Raw genomic sequence first — 7,245 nt, forward strand, 5'->3', positions numbered from 1 at the left:
CCCCCCAAAAAAAAAATTAAAATTTGTTTTTAAAAAATATTTTCAACGTCAAAAATTTATTTTTTCACCCCGACCCTCGACCCATCCCCCACAATTTTTTTTAAGTTAATCTTTTAAAAACCATTGTCAATCACTAAAAATCTTTTTCGGAAAATATTTCTATTCACCAACCAAACATGAGAAAATAATTCGAATTCATACCAAACACACCCATAGTATTTAAGACACAATGTGAAAAAAATGAAATAAAATAAGATATTTGTACTAACATCTCTGTAATATTCCTCGATTTCTTTCTAACAAGAACATAATCTATTTTGAGCTTGAATTTGATTTAATTTAAAGAATTGAATAGTTTGATTTTGAATCTTCGTTTTGAACTCAATTTCAATTATTCGCTATGAATACTTGAATGACAGCCACAACTAATAACTTTCGATTCAAGCTACAAACAAATAATCTTCCTCTCGAACATCGTTAAATCTTAACTTTTTTTGTTATTGGGCTTGATCTTGGGTGTTTTGAGTGCTTGTAGAGAAATTAGATACATTGGCATATAATAGCATATGCCCAATATATGTTAATCTGTAATGACCTTGAAGGTCAATTTTGGAAAATTTTAGAAAATTACTGTTTTACCTCTCTCTATAGTTGTCCTGAGTCAAATTTGATTAGTTTACAAGTTGGTTTTAAAATTTGATTGAAAAGTTGAGATTTTTGGAAGTTCTAGAGTTTTGGAGTCTTAAAGTTGTTAAAAGTGGTTTTTGGTAACCACCGGATCTACGAGACTCGAAATGAAATTTCATCAGTTCTATCAGCTCTAGAATGTCGAATTTGTTATATGAGGATTATCGTTTTTTATTTCGGAGTTGGAAGTTTGGGTGTATTTAGGCTAAGAGTTGGTTTTGGTCAACATTTGGAGTTCTAACGCTCGGATAGAATTTTCGATGATTCCATTGGATTTGGAGGCTGATTTTAGGCCTATGTGAGGTCTTGATTGAACTTTCAAAGGTCTCAAGGGTAGTTTGATATTATTTGTGTAAAGTTAGTTTATTGACATTTTAACGGGTTTTGGAACAAAAAAACCTCGAATCCTCATTATGATGATTCTATTGAGTTTGAAACGTTAAGTTTAGTTGGGTAGCATACCTAGTTTGTGTACTCGGGATTCTAAACTAATACAGATGGTCCAATCGGTGTTTTTTTTATGTACTGTTTATTGCTGAAGTTGGTGTCTGGTGCATGTGAATTTGTTCATCGCGATCGCGGGGCCAACCCTCACGATCGTGAAGGTGTTTGTTTGTTGTGCGTCCCGATCGCATAAGCGTGTCACAATTGCGTAGGAGAACTTCTATATACTTTGCAATTGTATGACTCTTGGTCGTGATCATGTAACAATAGTACCTTGATCATCACAGTTATATGGCCCTATGCCACGATCTCGATGGTCAATTAAATGAGTTGATCGCATTACTCATCCGATTGCGTAACCTTGAGGCCGCGATCATGATAAACATTTTTTCCTAGGAAGAATCTTTTCAATAAGTCGGAGTTTCATCCTCATTTCACCATTTTTGAACTTTTGGAGCTCAGTAGAGGCAATTTTAATGGGATTTTAAAAGATTTTTCGATATTGCATGATTTTTCTAGTTAATCATTGTTTTTGAACCCAAACATTAGGATTTTCACAAGAACTTGGTGTTTCAAGAAAGATGACGATAGATGGTTGATTTCAAGTCGGGTTTCGATGTGGTTTTTTCTATTGATTTTCAAAATCTTAAAGTAACGTGATTTCATTCAAAATTCCAGATTTAATCCTAGTTGGATTTGATTTTCAAAACAATTGATTTTATATTTGTTTAGATTGTGTTGATCTGGAGACTCGTCGGAGGGGGAAGGCTCCAGTGACTGGTTAATGATTTGCTTTCTTGAGGTAAGTGGTCCTCTTGATCCTTTGTTAAGTCTATAAAATCTTGTATGCCTTATTGTGTGTGTTGAGGGGTAATGGAATTGGTGAAGGGTGAAAATGTGTGATCATTTGTCTATGTTGGATGATTTCTAATGATAATAAAAGGGAAATAAAGAGAAAATTTGGTGGTATATTGATGTGCAATATATTGTGGATGATTTGAACGGTTATATTAATTCACTATTGATATGATGTTTCATGATAATGTTGAGATGGATTGCGTGCTGATATGTAAATTATATTATCTCATTATTTGTATAAGCATGCTTACTTGCATTGGTTCAGAAACACTATGATGAGATATGTTTTAATAATTATGTCGAAGGAAAATGGTTCCGACAATGACAAAGGGAAATAGTTCCGGCGATTAATGATTGTGTCGAATGAAAATGGTTCTAGCGATTGATGAATATACTGAAGGTGAATGGTTGCGGTGGATACATGGACCTTGTAAGTTCCCCATTGGTCCCGGTCTGAGTCTCAGTGTCTCATCCGAAATACCCCCTAACGTGACTAGCACCCACCAACACCACTTGTTGGACATACCAAAAATCTATATAGTTACCTAAATTATTTAACCACTAAGATAGAAAATGAGTGAATAAAAAACTCATCAATACTCATTAAAACAAAATAATTAAAATACTATATCGATTAATGAAAAGAAAGCATCAATTAACTAATATATCTCTAGCCCAAATCCCACAATAAGACCATAGAGCATCTATTAGAGCTACTCACTTCTTCTTGACATGTGAGTTTTTACCGATCAACACTCCACCTCATACAAGATAGTTGGTTTGACTATCATTTTATATATTTACCTTTAAGGTTTTGTGGCACATTTTTATTATACAAGACACAAGATGCAAGCTTCTATTTTATCCACCCTACATCAGTACGATATTTATCATCATTATCAATCTGTCCATTTCTTTCGATTATTGATTCCAGATACTTAAAACTTCTTTCTTTGGGTAGGGATTGTGTTTAATTCCTTACTTCCATCATGTAACATGAGTTGGGTTACTGAACTTGCACTCCAAGTATTTTGTCTTAATCATGCTTAATCTGAACCCTTCATACTACAAGGTATGTCTCCAAACGTTCAACCTATTGTTAACTTTATCACGTGTCTCATCGATCAACACTATGTCATCTACAAAGAGCAAATACCATGACATCTCTTAGTAGATATGTCGTGTCTATACATCCATCACAAATGCAAATAGAAATAGGCTAAGTAGGATAAATAATCCCCTTGAAGTTGTCCCGATGTGTCAATTGAAATCTCCTCTAATGAAAAGCTTCTCGGTACACGGGATACCCCTCACAACCTCGTCCAAATCCTCCCAAAAATTCTTTGTATCCTCTACTCCAAGCCTTCTTATGGTGTATATGCACTAATCATGTTCAAGATAAGTCCTCCAAAATATCTTATTGAATAAGACAAATGACCGAATTAGCTAAAAACCAAGTTGGGAACAAAAAGTAAAATTTGCAACCTCAATATAACTAAACTAGATAAAAGGCCATTAAAATATCTTGATTCTCCAAGAATAATGATATAATGCTCCTGGTACTAGTTGAATGCATTACATTTTGACAAGTGTTCACGAAGAACTCAACCAGAAAAAGAAAAGAGCCATCAAGAATAGATTATGTAGGTGTTCTCATAAAATAAGATCAACAATTTTAGTAGACAAATGACACTTCAATTTTTATTCTTTAGGTACGAAACGGCTCGTGATTAGATGTTATACTCCATAAGATAGTGAATCTCCATGAAATGACAATCTTGGCTACTCCAAAAAAAAAAACATATAACTTAAGACCAAAAAAACTAGGGCTCTAGGCTAATGGCAGGACATATATCATACCAAGGAGAACTGGATAGATCATCGAAAAACTCATGCCAACTAAAACCTAATGTTGTATTATGGTTGATATGACCACTTCGATTATCATTCTTAATCACCACCTCTGATGGTATTTTGGAAAGTAGGCTCTTACTTAGAATACATTTCAAGGGTATATAATTCTAATTTTAGAGTTATGTTGAAGGATTAGGCAAGTAACAGGTAACAACTTCGGTTAATATCTCAGAAAACAGAACAATCCATGCTAGCACTTGCATCTCTTATTCCTATGGGCATCTAATAACTTAACACTGAAAATCAGTTAACAAAAGAGTAATGAGATAGTTAACGGGGTTAGTAAAAGGAGAAACCAACAAATTTAGACTAGAAACAAACAGAAAAAATAAAAAATCTTCCTTGCTCAAAATAAAACATAAGAATAAAACATGTCCCAAGCAAGAAAACCTCACCTTATTGGAAACAAGATGCTAAACCCATCAAACGAAGATGACAACCACTATCATCATAGAATCGTGACTCCACTTTAGCGTCACTAGACCATTATCATTTTCGGATGAAGTGTCAACAAAGGAGATTGAGTATTCAGTTTTATCGGGATCTGCCTTCGTAGCTAATCTGATGTAGTTGCTACTTGCAAACCTAGTTACACCGACAGTCACATCCATGAAACTGTTTGAACCTTTAGTAGCTTGTGCACTCAAGATATTTTTCATTTTCACAATGTTATGTATGTAGTTACTTCTAAAGTTGAAATATTTCCTCTCAAAAATAGATGGTACAACATTTGTTTTACCACCAGCAACAATCTTAACAAAAGATTTGGTTTCCTTTATAAAGATATCTGTATTGTATGACGAGTAGGTCCATGCCACATACGGAACCAAATTAATCTCATCTTACACACTGTCAAAAAGGAAACTCTTAATCCAAATTCTAAACCAACTTCGCAGAATCTGTAGCATCACACACAAATGGCGTGATTTTGCTAGTTAATCATTGTTTTTGAACTCATACTTTAGGATTTTCACTAGAACTTGGTGTTTTAAGTAAGATGGAGATTGAAGGTTGATTTCAGATTGGTTTCGATGTGATTTTTTCTATTGAGTTTCAATATCTTAAAGTAACGTGATTTCATACAAAATTTCAAATTTAATTCTAGTTTTCAATAATATATTTTTGAGTCAATTTGGAATCGATTTTCAAAACCATCTATATAAGTGTTGTTAGTCATGAATTCTTATCGTGATTTCATATTTGTTTAGATTGTCTTGATTTGGAGACTCATCGGGGAGGGAAGGCTCTAATAACGGGTCAATTGTTTGCTTTCTTGAGGCAAGTGGACCTCTTTATCCTTTGTTAAGCGTATTAAATCTTGTATGCCTTATTGCATGTGCTGGGGAGTAATGAGTATTGGTGAAGGGTAATAATGTGTTATCATTTCTCTATGTTGGATGATTTCTATTGAGGATAAAGGGAAATAAAAAGGAAAATTGTTGGTATATTGATGTGCAATGTATTGTGGATGATTTGAATGGTTATATTATTTCACTATTGATATGATGTATCATGAAATGTTGATATAAATTGTGTATTGATATGTAAATTATCATTGTCTCATTATTTGTATAAGTATGCTTACTTGCACTGGTTCTAAAACACTATGATGAGATAACTTTTTATGATTGTGTCAAAGGATAATGATTTCGACAATGCCAAAGGGAAATAGTTCCGATGATTGATGAATATGTCGAAGGGAAATGGTTGATGAATATGCTGGAGGGGAATGGTTGCGTTGATACATGGACCTTGTGAGTTCCCCATGGGTCCCGACATAAGTCTCGGTGTCTCATCCTGAAATACCCCCTAGACGTAACTGGCACCAACCAACACAACTTGTCGGACATACAAAAAATCTATACAATTACCCAAATTATTTAAACATTAAGATAAAACATGCATGATTCCAAAACTCATCAATACTCATTAAAAAGTTTTATCCAATTAAAATCTTATATCGATTAATGAAAAAAAAGCATCGATTAGCTAATATATCTCTAGCTCAAATCCTATAATAAGACCATAGAGCATCTATAAGAGTTACGTGAATTTAACTATCTGACATGCAAACCGCAAGAAAAAAAAGATATAAGCTATCAATAGATAAAGCTGAAATATTAACCTCTATGAACAATGCAAAGGCTCACCTCAACTACAGAATCCACTCGAACATACTTGTTATCCATAGTCTGACCCTCAGCAATAGTGTCTGCATAGACATGCAATTAAGGAGTGATCTATACATAAATATAACCAAGTAATATCCTCGACCCGATACTTTAATACCCCTGGAACAAATGTTAGAAAATACACCCACACAACAAAAACATAAAGATATGCACAAGAACATATTTCAATAATTTAAACAGTGTTCAAAAAAGACACTAAATGTCTCAAACTCAAACCACTTTCAAAGCCTGTCATAAATGACAGTGAAGAAGATTTGTTTAACACCTCGAATGGTCCACGACAACATATATAATATGTCAAAGTATACTATGGCAGCATGTACAAGGCCCCTAACATATTACGACAACATACATAGGTATGCCCTCGATATATTACATCAACTATATATGCCCCTAGTAGCTATAACACGATAACAAAAGAAGTATCCAACATCATACCACATATAACTTTTTATAAAATAATATTTAGTGTTCTTCACAAAATAACATATATACAGCTAATCAAAGATTCCATATTCTCCAAAACACACACTCGTCCAACATATGGACCAAACAGAGGAAAAACACATTTTCGAACAAGTTTGAAAAGCAAGCACTAAAGCTTAAGTCTCACTTACCTCACTAATGACAAGTTCCACAACCTTGCACGTGTATAACACCAACCAAAATATCCTTCGAATTCCTCAATCTATGAAAACATTAATTAACCATATCAATTATACTAGTTAGGGTCAAGTCTCGTTTTCCACCTTTTAAGATTAGAGATAAATCTTAATATCTCATAACTTTAACCATGAATTAAAGATGAAAAAAATAAATAATTAAATAGATTTCTTAAAAGCTTCATATATTTTCTAAAAATTTCTGAGATTTGCACTCATAGTATGTTGGACTACATCCTAATGAACCACTGCTAACTATAGGAAAGTTGATATCCAATCATTAATACTATATAATGTTTCCCTCTTATCATTTACCAGTCGTTGGTTCCATTTAAGGCAAAACATTCATTAATAAGACAAATACACAGAAATGCCGAAATTAGTTGTATCCTTTAAGAATCAGTATCTTATAGATAACGCCACCATCCACAAAATTATTGACCAATCATTTTAACTGTAGAGATACCTCCAATGAAATACATAAATAC

This window comes from Solanum pennellii, chromosome 3 (assembly GCF_001406875.1).
Source record: "Solanum pennellii chromosome 3, SPENNV200".
NCBI lineage: Eukaryota > Viridiplantae > Streptophyta > Magnoliopsida > Solanales > Solanaceae > Solanum > Solanum pennellii.